Source organism: Pundamilia nyererei, unplaced genomic scaffold (assembly GCF_000239375.1).
Source record: "Pundamilia nyererei isolate P.nyererei 1_Seehausen unplaced genomic scaffold, PunNye1.0 scaffold00041, whole genome shotgun sequence".
In the NCBI taxonomy this organism is placed as follows: domain Eukaryota; kingdom Metazoa; phylum Chordata; class Actinopteri; order Cichliformes; family Cichlidae; genus Pundamilia; species Pundamilia nyererei.
This window is the reverse complement of record NW_005187442.1, coordinates 4,078,701-4,097,814: the sequence shown is the minus strand read 5'-3', so window position 1 is coordinate 4,097,814 and position 19,114 is coordinate 4,078,701. Positions and strand designations below refer to the sequence as shown.

The window sequence follows — 19,114 nt, the reverse complement described above, 5'->3', positions numbered from 1 at the left end:
GACTTCTCTGTTTATGTGATATGTGCACAGTCTCAGTTGGAAATAAACCCATTCATCATGGGAACTGTTAACAAATAGGTCACCTGTAATTAATGGATGTGTTTTTCTTGCAGTTTCTGGCTGCACAGAATGAGTGTACGAGGTTAGAGTGAAGATGAAGTCACTTAATGGATCAAATAGGCCTCTTTCTATTTAAAATAGCAAAACCTGCAGAACAATAGACAATAGTAAGCACTGAAAATGTCTTCTTTAAAGCACAGGCATTTTCCAGTGAGAGATGTTAATGAATTCATAGCTCCATGCACCACTCTCTCTGTTGATAATAGGTCAGTGTGGCTCACCCAACAGCCTTTCTCTGTCTCTCGCCTGTCAGATGGTTTATTTATTTATTTATTTAATTCTAATTTAGAGCTCAGTGTTTTAGTGAATGCATAACCTATATTGGGCTTCACAATCCACAACAAAAATAGTTTCTTAATCAATGCAGTTTGTAAAACCCATGAAAAATATGATCAACTTCAGCTCTTTGCAAGCACAGACAGCATGCTAACGCTAAGCAAGAACCCAGAGTGATGGTAAACCCGAGTGAATGCTGCCCCCATCCCTGCCAGACCTTGAACTTCAACAGGTAACAGACTGATGAGCAGTCAGGCTGCAGCCTCCGTTTCTGCCTCTTTGTGCTGGTTTTCATCTTTGATTTGTTGTTGTCAGCTTTGTGTTCACACCTAAATACTAAGAGAAAGCTCATATGTGTGTCCTCATTATGATAGTGTTGGTGTGTGGCACTGTGGCCTGTAGGTTTATATTGTGAAATGCTAATTACAAGACAATGCATTCAAGGTCATTTTACAGAAAAATGCAAGTAATGAAACAAGTAGTATAACAAATTACTTTCTCCTGGAAGTAATAAAGTAATGTACTGCATTACTTTTAAGAAAAGTGTTCTGTTTAATAAATGACTTTTTTGAATAATGGCTCTCATCAGTTCATAGCCCTACTGACGAATTGGACACAGGCCACAGTATCTTTGTCTTCTTTGTAGCTTAGTTTTGTTTATATCCTACATTTAATTGTTAATCACAGAAGTGCCTCACTAAACACTTGAAGGGGCTTAGCTGGCTACAAATAAAGACAGGAAATTTTAATTATCCCCAAATATGGAAGGCTGAATAAGCCGCTTGGGGTCTCCCTTGTGGCTTCAACTTGTTCCTGTCATGCATATACTACAACAATACTGAATGCTCATATTAAACATGGTTAAACTTGTAAATAGCGAGGTCAGTGAAAGTCAGTGTGTAATCCCTTGGAGGCAAATGCTTACACTTCAGACTGCTCAAAAGTTTCAGACGGTCTTTTTTTTTTTTTTCCGTTTTTTTTGTTGCTGTGAATGAAAGTATTCTAAATAAATCTGGTTTCAGTCCAAGAATAAACAGAAGGACCTTGAAGTTAGCATACTAGCTCCCTTTAAGAACTGTGGAAGACAGAAAAACAAAAGATTTAAAGATTTTTAAATTCTGTTGCTGTTGCTTACCTCAAAACTAAAAGCATGAATAAATTTGAAAGTTAATAATGAAGCAAAAAACTTGCCTTATTTTAAGGCATATTTAATAGATTCTGCCTCTAGCACATAAATGGCGCAATATGCGTAAAATATACACAAGATAAATAATAACTAAGTCTCCATTAGTCTTGTCTCTGTTATGTTTGTTTTAGAAAGTGACACCTAACGTGACAGAAGGACTTTTGAAGTGTTTGCAATAAAGTTGCTTGCACAGAGCTTCTAGTATGCATTCTGCTTCTAACTAATTACTACTGAACTAAATGCTGCAGGCTACAGACTCCAACAGATGTATTGGTAAGACTTTAACATCCGTAGATTTAAGATTTACTATATAATTTTCCCAAACTTAGTTATCATGTTAAAGTCCGTAGTGTTAGATGACAACTTTAAAAAACTGGCAAACTTTGAATGACAGTACAAGAAAAGACAAATCCAAGCATAATTGTTGAGACGTGATAAACAACATCAGCATTTCTGTGTGATAGTAAAGAAATTGTTCTTTCTCTGATGGGATCATTGTACCAAATTCAGTTGTTGATTGACTTCCTGTTTGGTAGTTTTACTTCAGAATGTTTGGTTTTAAATGTGTTGTGAAGTTTTTGTTTAGGGGTGTCTTTAACTCGTCGTTAACAAGAGAATATTTCAGCTACATACAAGAAACTTGGTAGAGAATCAGAAACAAATGTGAGATTGTTTTCCCTTATAAATCGTGAAGTTTTTAATGTACAGTTTTCTATGTACAACATTCCCAGACCCTATGTAAAAGAGTTTGAAGGAGGAAAGGAAGACAACTTTCTGTGTTGCTCCTACTGGCCGAGGTGAAGCCATGACAGTAAAACATTTCACTCATCTGTAAATACACAAACATCTGGAAGAATTTAGACAGCCAGTCCCAGAGGACACAGTTTTAATATTAACTGGACACTGTAAAATAAATATTTGGGATATATTCTTGATTGGTCATAAAATTTTGCTCAACTTCTTTTAGTGTCACCACTCAGCCAATAAGCTTGGGGTCACTGATGCTAATAAGCAAGCGTTACCATAATAATAATCTGATTTTAATAATTATATATTATTATATGATTAATATCAGCATGCTACAACACTAGTCAATCTAAGAAAAGGAAAATTAAAAAGAATGAAAAAGTTAATTTTTGTTCCTTATTTCAAAGAGATAAACTGTATTTGTTACATGCAAAGAGAAATGTTTTAAGTCCCTGTTTGTTTTGGTGTTTGCTTGTTATTGTTTATAACTCATGAAAATCAGAAACCCTGTATCTCATATTACTAGAATATTTCATGCTGAACTTTAATAACTTATTTAAAACTTTATGAATACCGCTCAACCAAAGTCATAGGGAAGATGTGCTGACTGTCACTGAGATTCTCCATAACAACAGTTAGCCACATATAATCACTCCTGAAAAATTGGATTATTGGCACAGAGCTGAAAGTAACCAGAAGAGAAGGAAAAGGTGCATACGCAACAGGGATGACTGCAGCCTTGGGACTATGGTCGAGAAAAGTCCAACCTGGGAGAGCATCACGGCCAGTGGACTGAGGCTGGTTTTACTGCATCAACAGACGCCATGCAGAGACATCTTCAGGAAATTAGCTACAACTTTTGCAGTCCTAATATTAAGACACTCCTTAACAACATCAGATATGTCTTACTCCTAAGGGTGAAAGACACATTGAATTTAATTATAAGGAATATGGCATACATGTGCTCAAAATGTGCACAAATGTTAAAGTGGGTGAAGTGTTTTACTCTCTTTCAAAGTAGCGATTGGAGAGAATATTATCAATAGCCCCTCCCCTCCTGTCTTTTTGAAACGGCTGCCACTCAGCCAAATAAATGGCCCTAGCAGTTTATACAATGACATTATACAACAAAGCGCTAATTGCACACACACTCCAATCAAGAAACACTGGTTTCCACTCATGTAAAACAAGCGCATCAAATTCTGCCTATTTTCAGAGCCACTGTCTGCATTACGCCCCTTAGTAAAGGAGACAAAAGAGCCAGTGTGTGTGAAAAGAACTTGCCGCTTTCCTCGTGTCAATCTCTGTTAGTGTAGGAGCACCATTTGAGTGGAACTTCGTGAATGGGACCCATTCTTTTCATTCCTCTGCTTCCAGGGGTAACGGGGTAAGGAATTCCACCGCTGTCCTTTTCTGGGTTCACTCTTCACTACTTGACATCTTAATATGACTCAGACATGTAATAATTGCCTGCTGCAGTCTTGGCAGTCTTTATTACAGCAAAGAGCATGCTGTAATAAAGACTGAGCTCCAAAAAGCACCACGTATCTGATCTGTGACTTACTCCATTGTATTGCTTTGTACTGAATGTAAGTTTTGGTTGCGAAAGTAACTTTTATATTCATTTTTTATAAGCATAAAATAAAATTAAAAAAAGGTGATTATCAGTGTAACTCCATAGGATGAAGGTTCCTGGTCTGAATCTGTTGGTGCTCCAAGTGTATAGAATAAAGCACTGCATGATTTTATGGTTGAAATGCAAATTGTACTGTAACATACTTCAAGTGGTCAGTAAGAGTAAAGGACACGTGAAAAATAAAGAGGCTACTTTAGACACTCCTTAAGAATAAAAACAAATTGTGTACAAAATGTACTATATTTATTAGTATATGTAGTAGGCTATATGGACAAAAGCCACCTACACATGGCACAGATGCTTGGCATGTAAAACTTACATGCATCGGCTCCACCATGAAGCTCCCAGCACACAGGTTTTGTGCTACTGTTAATACCCGCTAGTGGCAACTCTGCTCAAGAGGTCTTGGGTTTTTGTAAACGCTTCCACTTTGCAATAATATGACCTCCAGCTGATTGTGGAATATCTATGAGGGAAGAAATGTCATGACTCATGAGCTGACTTGTTGCAGTTGATGCATCCTATGACAGTAGCACACTCAAAGTCAGTCAGCTCTTTAGAGCAACCCATTATTTCACAAATGTTTGCAAAGGCAGATTTAACGACTTCATAAACCTGTAGAAATGGGACTGAAAACACTTGACTTTAAAGATTAAGCCCAGTGTTTCTTTCCATATAATGTATTTGTATCAAATGTGGAATTGGAACATAATAACTTATTTATACCAATAATACAAACACAATAACTGTCTGTTACGTACTGTATATAATTAATATGTAACTGGGACATTCCAAGGATTTGGCTTCACTGTCCCAGTTCACAGTTTGGACCTATATGCGTACCATATCTGCAATATGTTATACACTGTACTTTTCATTGTTTATTTATTTATACTAATGCTCCAAATTTCTAATAAAAATGTAATTTTAAATTAAATCCCTTTTGCTGTGCAGATCTATGCAGATAAGTGGAAAAAGGGGAAATGCGGAAGTAAAATACGCTGAATCACAGTGACATCGGTAATGACATGTCAGCTATGGTGTGATGATGACTGTCAATTGCATTATAAAATTTGGTTTTCCCATTACTTGTTTTGTATAAACAACTTAGGGGAAGATATTGAAATCAATGTCAGGCTTAAAAAGTATTGGATTTTTACATCTCTGTGGCATAACATAGTAAATACAATACTTTTTAAAATTATAAGGTAGATAAAGTATGGCTAAAATAAAATGACAGCTATAGAGTGCTGTTCCTCTTCACTGTCCTTCTAAATTCAGTTACATACTCAAAGAAAATTAGCAGGAAATTACGTTTAGACAGCTAGAAATGTCAGCAGTTGTTTGTTAGACTCACAATCTCTCCACATCAGGACTCTATGTTTTCAGAAGCACCGATAACTTCCCCTCTGCTCTGCATGACTGCTGTTCTAATGAAGGCAGAAGTTACATTGGTCACATTTATTCTCATAAATACACTCGCTTCTCAGCTGTATAGAATTCATAATAACACCTGTAGATGAATTGATTATTTTCTTCTGCTTAAGTATCTGATGCTTTACTATTTTACTGGTATAACGAGCAGTGAATCTTGTTGCTGATGTGTCTTTTCAATTCTTTAATCCAAACTCAATTACATTCTGCAGCTAACCCAATTAGACTACTTGAACTAATCCCGAGGGAGCACTTTTTCACCAGAGAACAATACAAACCGCCCACACAAATATCCGCCCCATGACAGAACGGGGTGGGTAGTGTTAAGACCCACAGAGTTACAGGAATAGAGCAGTTTTAATGACAGTAATCGCTTTTCCTTTGTCTCTATTAGATTTTTATGTCATCCTGGATGACATTTTACAATAATGGATGCACATATGGAAAGTAGAAATGAAAGGAAAGGCTGAGCTAACTGGGGAGAAAATGACTAAATGAAGATGAGAATGTGAACTGCTGCCACTAGAACCGCATTTATTAACTGCAGAGGAGAAAAGACAGGCTGGGGACAGAGAATACAGAATAAGTTTGTGACTATTCACAGGTGATTATGTGGGTGAGAGTTGAAATCTTGTGTCTTTCACCCACTCTTCACATTGGTACCTGCTGAGCTACTTTAATTAGGGCAATGCTCTTTCTCTTATCTAATTAAAAATTTAAGAAGAAATAAATAATGCAGTGTTTTTGAAGAAAGTAGGGACTTTTTTAATGTGGCTGCAATATCGTTCTAAATCTTTTGCCGCAGTGGTGGATGTGATTTGCTAATAGGCTACACTCTACAGGATTTCTGGTTATTAAGCTCGAGGCTGCTCAAACAACATCACAGAACTCTTCTCAAAGTTGCCAAATATTCTGGGGTGGTAGGAAATACGTTCACTTATGTGCTGTGTTTCAAGCACAAATCCCATTAATTAAGAGGAGCAATTAATGGGGAAATCCACTGGCACAGACACAACCAGGCACATCAAAGTATGTTTACAGGTACTGCAGACAGCTCCTGGAGGCTACATAAACCGGTGTAATCATAAAGTTTTTGCTTTGAGCATGAGTGGACATTTCAAGCAAAAATACTGTTCAATCACTGTGAACTGTTTGACTGTTGTTCAAAGGTCCCTACTCATGTACCTCAGGGTTAAATGACTGTGCATAGTTAAAGTAGGCCTTTTACCTGTCATGGTTTTACCATTCTTCCGCCCATTTTCTTCTACTGTCCAGGTCGGAAATTTGGGGGTATCAATCTAAGCCACAGGTGTCGAACTCCAGGCCTCGAGGGTCGCTGTCCTGCTTGTTTTCCAACTAACCTGCCCTTGTAGCTTCTTATTTGCAAACCACACCTGATCCAGGTAATCAGCAGCAGGTAGGGCAGGGATGATCTCTCCACCTATTCCAGGGGGAGAGATCATCCAAAGCCAGCCAAGAGATGGACACACCTAACCTAGGAGGCATCCTGGTCAGATGTCTGAACTACCTGGCTCCTTTCAATCTGGAGGAGTTGGAGCTCTAGTCTGAGTCGCTCCCAAAAACAGAGAGCTCCTCACACTACCTTTGAAGCTGAGTACAGGCATCCTTCAGTGGAAGCTCATGTCAGCCACTTGTATCTGCAATCTTGTTCTTTTCATCATTAGTTTATGACTATAGAGTGAGGGTAGGGACATAGATTGATGGTAAATTGACAGCTTTGCTTTCATGCTCGGCTCGATCTTCACCATAACACATCACCAATTTGCCTGTCAGTCTCCTCGTCCTCTTTCCCCTCACTGGTGACCAAGACCTGGAGATAGTTGAATGCATCCACTTGGGACAGCATCTTGTTCGTGCTCCAGAGCGGGCACTGCATAAATATTTGTGTGTTTTAACTACTTTAGAAGTCTTTGGATTTGAACACTTCTCCTGACTTTACATTAGCATCTCAATGAACCCCACCTTTTACTGTTCCAGCTATTACTAATGATATGTAGTGAGTGTATGTTAATGATGAAAGCAACTACTGTGATGTCACGCATTGTTTTTGGATTCTACATTTTGAAGCTTCAATGTTAGCTACTTAGTCGCCACTGCCATGTTAGCTTTTTCAAGCAAGTAGTTAACATATTTGTACAAGAAGGTGATGCACTAACTATTGCGAGCTAATGCTAACTAGCTTGGTTAGGAAGCTCCATTCATAAACTGTTGAGAGACAACACACAGACATACATATTTGCTTATTAGTGCATAGTAACTAATAAAATGATCGAATTTCACTTCTCAAAACTGAACACCAGACTTCTTGAATAGTCTGTATAATGCAGCATGTTAAAGTATTGGTCAGCTAATTAAATTAAAGGTTCCAACAGCACAAAAAAGTAGAGGCATCCAGTAAAGGGACTTAATGTAGCTCAGGTGAGGCCTCGCAGACGCCACTGGGTAAGCTGACTGGGCCATGACACTTGTCAATCAAAGTGGCCCTGCTCTGAACACCAGTAGCAGTAGAAACAAGTATAAGAAAACAGGGATCGATTTTGATTCTTTATCCACTCTGAGTCTAACAATGTTACATGAGCTTCAATGCTACATCAGTGAAGCTCTCTTTTAAATGATCTGCTAGTTTTTCCTTTACCTTTACTATTGTGTTGCAATGGGGTTGGGATAGATGAAAGTGTTAGAATTAGGTTTACCGCAAACACCTTCACCATTACAGTAAGTGACTCCCATTTAAATACTTGGCACTAAAACACAAACATAAATATATAGTACCTCGTCTGTGTCATATGGGTGTGGTTTAATAGGAAACACACCAGGTTTAGAGGCTTAAGAGCAAATTCCTCCAAACAGTGGATCACCAGTCCTACTGAACTGTTATGATCATTGTCAGTTTCTAGTTACTCACACTGTTGTGACTTAACTTCCTGAATGACAGAGCACAGATCTCAAATAATTTTCTCACGTACACTGGAACTCCAAAATTCACCAGACATTACCCAACAGAGATGAAAGTGAAAAAAATAGCACAAAGTCTATGTGACATCCAGTTGTGCCACTGTGAGAAGAGTGCAGGGAACAGTCAGGTGATCGATAGTTTGCTGCTAGATGGCCATCTTGTGTCCTGTGTCCTGCAATTATTTATTGAGTGCGTCTAAAATGTACCCTCACCTCTTGTGTGTGACAAAAGACATGTACCAAGTGCTTTCCCCAACAGAGTTCAGAGGTGAAAATGTGAAAACAATACCAGTTGCATCCAATATTAAGGTTATTTGTTAGTTTTTGTGTTGTTGTTGTGTTTTTTTGTTTTCTGAATACTTTCAATCAGTTCTAGCTAATTACCTAGTTAGCACTCATACCTTTGGATGTTAATAATGGAAGTATACACACCAGGCTTGATGCATCTGGGTATTGTCCTGACTCGTGAAACTGTGTTAGAGTGTCCTAGGGGCTGTACTGTCATTTATAAAATGAATAACAATTTCAGGATCTTGTAACTGAACAATGTGGAGACTCAACCTGGTCATCTTCCCTATCCATAACCACTGCTTTTGATGGTCTAACCCTAACCAGAGACTTTCTCAACTTATCCTAACCTTAACCTCAGGATCTCAATACCTGAGGCTGAACATGGAATTTGACCTACGCCCAACCATGTTTACTTAGTCTGAGTTGTACATTAAATATAGTTTTAGGTTTTTACCATCATTATGAATGACACACATTTGTGGGACCGTGGGTGACATGTGCATGCCAGTTGAGATTTTGAAGACACTAACTGTGACCACTAACCATGTGACGTTAACTTCTCTGGCATTTTGGATGTGTGGCAATCATGGTGACAATGTAGGATTAACGAACAAGGCCCCATTCACACTAGCCTGGAGGCCAATCTGCAATCATCTGGCAACCGCCAATGAGAGAAAAACATGTATTCTATAGTCAGTTTTGAGTGGTTGCTGGGGTTGGCAGTTGCAAAGGAAAAGATTGTGAAAGCCCCAGTTACACAGGCCTATAGACCAGTCACTGACCCCCTAGTAACCACCTGTCACTAAGGAAAAACACATATTCACAAATAGAGTCCAGATACTCTCTGAGCTAGAGTGAACAGCAAACCGGAAATGGAGATGGTTCACCTTCAAAGTTAAAGAAAATGCTCTTTGTAGGCAGGTTTTACGAACTAGTAGTCAGTGATTATTTGCTGGAAAACACAAAAAAATCGATCATTAGGTTTTTGGGGCAGCAACTTATTTTACCTAGTGAGAACCAGCAGACTCTGGGAAATGTGTACTCATACAGATTTTTCCATTGGAACTAGTGGTTGCATCATGTCTTAAGTGTATGACTGACAACTCTTGAGCAATGTGTGATGAACTTAATATTAGTCAATGGGCCAGACTGGGTAGGTTTGTCCCATCTTCCTGACCCAGTCCACACAAAAACATATTATTGACTAACTGTAATCTCAGATGTTTTCTTGGCTTAAGTTTTGACAGTTTACTTTCCCTGTGACGCCATTTGTTATACCTAAAATAGCTACCAGACTATTATTTGATCCAACTCAACTTCACTAACCATCCAAATGTTGCTGATATTTCGTTTTCTTTCCTTTTATTAAGTCCAAAGTCCTAGCCATATTTATTTTTAATTCTTAAGAGAGACCACCATGTTTAGATGTCTACTAGCTAGTTAACATACTACTAACTTAAAGCAACTACACCTTATGCATATTTCTTTATTTTATATTCTTTATCGTAAGACCTGGAAAACCAGCTACACTGATAATTTTAATACTCTAATGTGTCTCAGTCTTTGTTTTCTTTGTGTAAGTTAAGAGCCATTGGACCCAGAAATGGCTAATGACATCAAATGTAGTGGGTAGGTTTTATCTGTGACCCACGTTGTGGTTCATATCTGAGAACTAGCAAAATATAGATACATTTAAATATTTTAATGCCTCTCTTCATCCTTTTCGATACTTGTATTCTTTTATACAAATAGTGCCAAAATTACCCCTCGGTACTGTTATCTAAGTAATGAAGAGCACCTTCATTATACTTCATTATATCCCAATGTAGCAGCTGAAAACCAAATGACAGTTCTTATGCAGGGTAAACACATTCCAGCAGGTAGCTTCCTGTTATTCTGTCCCCGATGCAAGCATTAGATCGATTAGGTAGTGTTTATCAACACGCAAACCTGCCACAACATCACTGGCTTGAATTTAAAAAAAGGGGGGGGGGCATCGCTGAAAGCCCAGCCACTGTGTTGCCAGAGCAACGCATTCCCTCTCTCCTGTCCTTTTTCAACAGCATTGGGTCGGCCTCTCTTTAATTCAATTCGCCGTGTCACCGCGAGGCTACGCAGTCTGATAAGCAGTGGCTGTCCGTATCGCGAGAGTACAGCTCAGAGGATTACAGGGAGGCGGTGACCTAATCGCCGTCGCGAGGCGGGGCGAACCGCTGCAACTTTGGATGAACTTCTGATTTGAACAAACCGAGAGGCGGTCGGCGGAGTGCTCGGACAGCAAGAGATACAAAGGTGAAAAGCAGCGGAGGTTTTCTGCTACGAAGCTTTGACAGCCGGTTCCCTTTACAGCAGTTACGGTCTGTGTGTGCGCCGCCGAATGACCAGCGAGAGCGTTATTTTTCCTGTCGAAAAGGTGGAAATTGATAAAGGTGAGTGCGTTCTCTTCTCCGTTGGTGTGCGTATAGAAACTGGGGGATATTAGATCCATTAGTATTCGGTTAGCCGGATTGTAGCTGCTATTAATGTGCTAAAAACCAGTGTGGATTAAGTATTTGGATAAATGCAGTATATTTTAGGTAGAGAAAACAAGGCTGAAAAGTTTAACTGGCGCTCAGGTAACGTTTACGTGGTACTGGCGTGGATTTTATTTCCCCTCCCAGCATGTATCTGATTTTATTACCTGTATCATAACTAGCAGGCTTTCAGCCCCCATTCAGTTAGCGGCGTCTTCTTTGACACATGCACGCAGACACCACAGTTAAAAATTCAGACAGCGATTCACCGTTGCTCTTAAAGACACAGGAAATCTTGCGAAAATGACGATCAGATAAAGGTAATGGTTGTTTGGTTAAGTCTCTCCGTGACTGCTGCATAATTGGGATGGCTAGCCGCAGCCGCTCTAGTGGGTTTCCTGTGTATCCCAACCTATGCTGTCTGTCTTATCATCTTACATGTGGACGCTGCAGCTGGCGTAAAGACTCGTGGGGCCACTTTCATCAGAGAAATGTCTTCTATCTGGGGAAGCAGCTCTTGGTGCAAATGCATGATTTGCAGTGCATTTCTGTTAGCAGGCATTGCTGCTGCCGATTTGAATGGTTTGCCTGGACATCTGCAGCATTTCACAGCTCTGTAATGTGTTGATTGGCATAGAGATAAGTCAGGGATGTGATGAGAGATGCAAAGTTTATTACTTATCCCCGGACTCACGTGTTCTTTCATGATATTACTTGCATGTGATGTGTTATTTTCAGAGCGCAGTGCAAGCTTAGGAACTTGCTGGAAATCAAAAATGAAGTTATTTCCACCTAAGGCTCTGTCAACACCAGTCTCATTAATCAAAATGGCCGTCAGTGTAGTTTAGTCACATTTGAATAGTGATGTAGGAGTGCTACGTTTAAGATGCCTCTGAAGCTTGGCTCATCAAACGATTTAACCATGAAGTAAGCATTTCTCTTTTTCTTTTCTTGTATAGGCCAGCTAAGTTTATTAAAGTTTGCTTGTCTTAAAGAGGTTAGTACTTGCTTGTCTGAGCTCTCTCTCTGTCACCATGGGGGGGGTTATTGTTAATGGGCCTCCTGTAGATGCTCTGTCTTCTTTTTTTTTTTTTTTTTTTTTACTGCCATCTCCACCTGTGGAGTCTGCCCCCAGGCTACCAGCGTTACCCCTCCGGGAGGGGCGGGTATACACACACACACACACACACACACACACACACACAGCTTCCTTCACTGACAAATCCTTAATGGACCCATCAAAGAAATTACATGTCTGCTCGCTGGTTGACTGGGATGGGTCTAATTTTCAACTCGAACAACACAGCAGCACCGCTGGAGATGCTTTCCTTCCACGGCATCATTTGAGCTGCTTTGTCCTTTTTGCTTGGCTGCTGCAGCAGCTGCGTTTAAAAAAACAAACAAACAAAAAAAAACCCAAACTCTGATATAGCGGTTGAACATCTCATGCTATCAGCCCTCCCTCGTCAGTGCCTGTGAATGCCAAGGCTGAGCTGATCTGGAAGCTGTGTCGCATTTATAATATTAAGCAGACTATTGAAATTGAGTGTGTAGGTGGAGGCGCACATGTTCTGTCACACGTGTAGTTGCTGAATTTAAAAAAAGATATGAGGGGAGGAAAAGAAATTCAAGCACTGATGGTGGGCAGCTGAAAGATTATTTTAAGTTCTTTGGGATGTTGAAACATCTGCATGTTTTTAGATTAAGCAGCACGAGTTGAATGAATGAGACGGTTGTCATCATGCAGTCAAGATTGTGAGATGCATAAATTATTTTCAACTACTGTGGTTGACAGAGAAAGGCATCCCCGAAGACTTTAGTGCAGGCTTTGCTAGAAAGCCTAGGTCAGTGTGCATGAACCCTCTCCATCGCAAGCACACAGCAGGGGGTTTCTTTACTGCTTTCAAATAAAGAATTTCCCAGGACCTTGGTGTCTTCTTGTGAGCAAAATCCTGCATTTTAAATAAACACTTCAATTAGGATGTGGTGAAAAAGTCTCAAATGTGTAGTTTAGCCCCGCTTGGGACAGGAAAAGATTTGGAGGTGCTCAAGGAGAGAATCTGAGAAATGCAAAGTGAGGAATAGGAGGACATTTTAATCCCACAACTGGGATACTAGCGCTTTCCCTTTTGACGTGTAATGCATCACTGACAGTATCTGATAATGGGGTCTTACCTGTTTACGACATACCTCACTATGCTCCCCTCCCTTCCACTGTTACTGCCTCATCCTCGCCTTCTGTCTCAGTTCTGTTGCTGCTCCTTTACTCCCCACCTCCCACGATTCCTTCCTCCTTTTGCCCATCACAGTGCCTTTTCCTCTCGGCTTGCTTTCTTTCTGTTGTGGATGGCATGCCGGGGACTATGACACACTCTTCATTTCTGTCCACATCCCTCATATTTATCTCTGTCTATTACCACGTCACTCTTTCAGAGTGCCCATGTCGATCCTTTCTGCATTAATCCTGATTCATGATTTATGTTGCTTCTTTTCTTGAGCTTACCTTTTGATTTTTTTGTGCTTTTGTCTGTCTGTTTTGGTGACTCTTTACATGCTGGAGATTGGAATGCGAGTTCACTCTGTTTAAGGTCTTGGGGTAGGCTGTCTCTTGAGAAATAACAGAGCAAGAAATACTCTGTAACAGTAAGTAGCTCATACTGTAGGGCAGACTGATTGAATAAAACTACTTGGCCTGGCAAAATGGTGTAATACAAAATACTGGGATTCTTACTGAGATGCTGTGCAGACTTTAATCACATTTTGAATTTAAGTCAGTAATACCAAGAATCTTAATTAGCATTGAAAAACGGATTGATTACCGTATTGATTATCTTGTTGATGGCCCAGACAATAAAGGAACTAGTTAAACAGTGAGACGCAAATGTTTTCAGGTGGTGACTTTTTGCTAACAATTTGGCGGTTGCTTTTCTTTTCTTTCTTTCTTTTTTAAAATTTCCTCAGATGCTGCTCTGTGGTTGACAGAAATGTCTCACATTCTAGTCTTATTGATAATCTTATTGATTACATATCTTGAGTAACAGCCTATCAGTGCTCAGCACATATTAGTGTGTGCAACCTAGCTCTTGTGAGCTAGCTGAGCTATTTGAAGCTAAGGTTGCAGTTGGACTAAACATCATAATACTCTCTGCTGTAGTTGTAGGACCATGATTGTAGTCTGTCTCATTGGTGACCAACATGCTCACTTCCCCTTTTATACAGAAATGACCAAATAATGAACTCTAATTGGGAACAGAAGTAACATGTAAAGTGACACTAAGAATATACTCTATCAATGACCACATTTTTCTAGCAGATGCTGATCTTGTGAAAAAATGAGCAAGAAGTCAAAGCCACTGGTAGAAATAGAGGAAATGGAGGAGTAGCTAAGACATCGCTAATGGCAAAAAGCAGGCAGCAACAGATGAACATCAAACTATTTTCTGACTGATTCACATCAGATGTGCATGTGTTTTGTACAGGCACCTGTTTTGGTAAATAATTTTTAAGTAGTCAACAGAAAGACAGTATCTCCAAATACTTAAGTGCAGGGTATGTTAGAAAGCCTGGGTCTGTAAGCTCTTGACACATTGAAGTGCAAGCCAGCATTTTGTTTTCACTCAACAAACAGCCCTTGCGGTGTTTTCTCTGATATGTGAAATTGCCTATCTCTTTTGATCCATGGTCCTTTGCAGAGGATAAATATGAAACCCCATGAAGGCTTTGTCAGGCCTTTTCAAAGCACCCAGAAAAGAAAAAAGGAGGTCACAAGAGGAAGCAGTTACTTTTAGCCATTCCACCTGAGGTGAGGGGACTTGGATCCCTGTCCAGTTCTCCACTTTCCCGTCTGTCTGGTGAAACAACTTTTTAATTAGGGCTGTAAGTGGATTGTAGCAGATGAAAGCACTGTGGATTATAAAGGCTTCAGATTTTAGTTGTGACAAATGAGAGAGGAAAAAAAATCTATAAGCATCAGGGAACAATGACTAGTCAGATTAATCAACATGGAAGTAAACACAACGTACTGTACAAAAGCCTTGAAAGCAAGAACAGCCTAGATATTATAGAATAAACGTATAATCCTTACAAACGATATAAGCCAGGATGGAGATTGAACGTGGAGTATCTTCATATGGATATTGTAATGCTAGAATATTAGGCAGGGATCATTTGTGCCTTTGCTCTCCTTATTATTTCATTGCAATTTGCAGAAATTAGCTTGGAATAAAAACCTAAGATACTACTACATTGGCATCCCCCGGCCTACACACAGCAGGTTGGCTGAACATTTTAAGTTTACTTCTTGAATTATCCAAAAAAGCCAGGTTAAATTCCCTTACAATCTAGTTTTGCAGTGTTAACCATTGAATTGATTGCAGTTCTGCTGCAGACTGAATAACTAGCCACCAATTTCACCCATATTCTGTTTTTTTTGTTTTTGTTTTTTGTTTTTTCTGGCTGTCAGTGCTCTCTTCAGACTGATGCCGTAATCTGTAATTATACAGTGTTTTGAGATTGGTGTGAATGGTTAAACAGATACTCCATCTGGCTTTGGGCCTCTGCTCCTGGCCAGGCTTTTAATATTGGTCTGATGCTGCTCAGCTTTGAGTAAACACAAATATTGGTCAGTCTAAATCATGCTAGGAGAATCAATGTGTAAGTTGGTAGCTAACGAATGTACAGTTTCACTGTAATTATGGTCCGCTGTTGTCAAATCCTTCAAATGAGTATTTGACGAAGGTGAAAATGGAAAATCTTGATGCTTCAAAATTGGACTTAAGAAACCAATGGGTTATTTCACAGTAGCTGCATCAGTCTTTTATAATTTTTGTGATGTCCTCCTTCTTTCTCAACTGCTTGTCCGACTTAAGCTACTTTCACACTACAGGCGAAAGCGCATCAAATCCGATTTTTTTTTTACCCTACGCGACCCATATCCGATCATGGTATGACAGTGTGAACGGCACAAATCCCATATTTTCAAATCCGATCTGGGTCACTTTCGCATGTGGTACTGAATCCGATACATATCCGATGTTTTAGAAAGCGACTGCAGTTTGAATGGTCAAGTCGCATTAAATGTCACTGACACAAGACAGACGCCAATTATCAGCTTTGGAGAAGTGCCCGAGAAGACATCGTAAACGCTTCCTGGCCATCCAGTGTAGATGTCAGTGAAGTTGTTGGGAAGACAACGTTGGAGAAACATGAACATTTTATTTGTACTGTATAATCTGCAGATTCTGACATAAATCTGCAACTATCCTTTGAAGCACCGCTCCTCTCTTAAACAGCAATAAGGATAATTATTAGGTTATTTACATTATTATGTAAATAACAAAATAACTTAAAGCAAAAATTGGGAAACGTAAAGTCTGAAGTCTTTATATTAAGGGCCATCAGTCAAACAATATTGTTTGCTCTGGGTCTAAACAGAGCGCGTTGTGTGTGACGTCTTCTTTTGCGCATGCAGGCCGCTTTGAGGGCTCACACTGGAGCGCGTTTGCTGTCGCATATTATTTGTAGTGTGAACAAGTAGACAAAAAAAATCGGATTTGATCAAGAAATCGGAATTGAGCATTAAGACCTGCAGTGTGAACGTAGCCTTAGATCAGCGGTCCCCAACCTTTTTTGCGCCACGAACCGGTTTATGCCCGACCTTTAAGGTATCGCGAATAAATATAACAAAATAAAACTAGTACCGGTACCGAAAAAAAGAAGATTTATTCATAACACACGTGAAAAGACCCAGGAAAACAGAGTTAACAATAAAAACGATAACAAAATAACGCTGAAAACCATACATTTCACACCTGAGCCTCAACTCTTGCGGCCCGGTACCAAACGACTCACCGACCGGTACCGGTCCGAGGCCCGGGGGTTGGGGACCGCTGCCTTAGATGATGATAACTTAAAAATTATACTTTTTCACATTTATGATGCTCTATCAAACTACTCTATTCAGCGTAATAACAGAATAATCATAAGAAGTCAAAGTAATCCCTTACAAAGAGGTATTACTTTTTAAAGTATTGTGGTCAGTATTGAGATCATGTTCTTTTTACATGATTAGACACAGCCTTGAAAATATCTATTTTTTTAATGTTTAAAAAGAGCTGTTTGGCTCTTTGGACCTGTTGACTGACATTAGTAAATGAGGTGGCATTTACTGATTTATGTGTTTTGCACTAGATACAGACCTGAAAGGTGTGATAACACAATGATTTATCTTTCTATTTTCTTTTCCTTTTTTTTTTTTTTTTGGACATAATCATTGACACAGAATTTCACTATTAGTTCATGTCCTTTGTGGCTGAATGACTTGGCTATTATCAGCATTATACTAGTTGCTGTTGCATAAGTGAGAGAACAACAACAGCACGTCAGCTAACTGGTAGAAAGCATTGACTGCAGGGGTGCACGTGTTCATTATCCTGGATTACAATGAGTTTGTGTCAAATTAATAATTCTTTCAGACTGTCCTCAACCCTTCCTCATGTCAACTCTATAATGAAATTGCAAGAGTGCCACTGAGTACAAAAACTGTTAGTGGATAAGACTAACATGTACTGGAGTGTTTCTGAAATTCCTACCAACTGCCTTGCCATCTGTTTCCAAGCAGACAAAGCTCTCAAATTTCTGTATTTCTGGATGGCTAAATGGATGCTGCTGGTGTTGGCTGCCTGAGTTGGTATTAGTGAAAGAAGTCATTTTGTGACCCAGTTGGATTTGTTAATTGCTGCCGCCTCTCTTGTGCCATTTTTGGGGGAAATTGTTGTGTGTGTGTGTGTTTGTGTCTGGAGGTGCAACTTGAAATCCATGCAAGCCATTTTTCCTGAAATTACCTTGTAATGTCAGCACTCGTGATCATTTGAGTGTCAGCTTTGAACTGGATTGAATTTCTTACTCAAATTGGGGTTATTAGTACTGGGAGAGTTATTTGACAACTTAACCCATTCTGGTTGCTCAATCTTTTAAGGTTGCTGTTATCCCATATTTTTAATGTCATCGGCTAAATTTGACTTGAGTTTGTGGTTAGCATTTTCTGTATTGTTTTAGAGTTCTTAATATTTGCCAAGGGTGAATCATATAGTGTCCCTACAAAGATGATATTTAAACTGTTTAAATAACTTTTTGGGAGAAATATATGGCATACCTAATATTATTTAAAGATGGTCTTCCATTGGGTTTGCATTTTGCTCCTTCTCCCAGGAATCTCTTGTAATCTGCACAGCCCTGACATTATATTTGTCTACCCAGCCATCCATCCATCTTCTTCTGCTTATCGAATTCAGGGTCGTGGGGGAGCTGAAGCCAAAATACACAAATTTGCAAGACCAGTACAGGTACTGATTTTTGGTGATTTTAAATATCCAACATAATTTCTATTTTTCAGGTTTTTTAAACTTTAAAATGCTGAAAACAACCAATTTTCAGGAAATCTGTTCATGTGTAGTTATTTATTTATTCGGCTGACTCTGTTTGGATAAGTTGGTGGTTGTTTTTTGGTGTTCCAAACACGTGTTTCCGACAGGGAAGTTACTCTGCCTTCAGCTGGACAGCCCATGCGGCAAGTTGCCCGATTGCCTGTGGAACAGTCTAAAATCCACACACCCTGGATCGTTGCACCCCTACTAATTAGCTCTAATGAGCTTAATCATTTGTTTCTCTGTTGGGAGCAGCAGTGCATGCGTCTGCATTAGGGCTGCCACAAATGATTATTTTGATAGTCGACTAGTCACCGATTATTTTTGCGATTAGTCAACTAATCAGATCATGCATCCATTGGACGTACAACGTACAGCTTATTGCACCAGCAGCATCTGCTCTTATATAACTACCATTAGCTTACAGCTTTAAGTGTTAAAGGTATGTGCTAACTAAAAATAAAGACAAGATGATAGTTTATTAAAGTTTAATGACATTTGCAGATTGTTT

General features: G+C 39.4%; 1 protein-coding gene across 2 annotated transcripts in view; it reads left to right on the top strand.

Moving 5' to 3' along the window:
• Window positions 1-10,711: 10,711 nt before the first annotated feature.
• Window positions 10,712-19,114, top strand: part of sipa1l1 (signal-induced proliferation-associated 1 like 1) — an 89,816-nt gene continuing 81,413 nt past the window's right edge. For both annotated transcript variants that reach the window (XM_005731165.1, XM_005731164.1), the window contains exon 1: window positions 10,712-11,095. The gene's annotated coding sequence lies outside the window, so the exon portion shown is untranslated. The remainder of the gene's footprint in view (window positions 11,096-19,114) is intronic.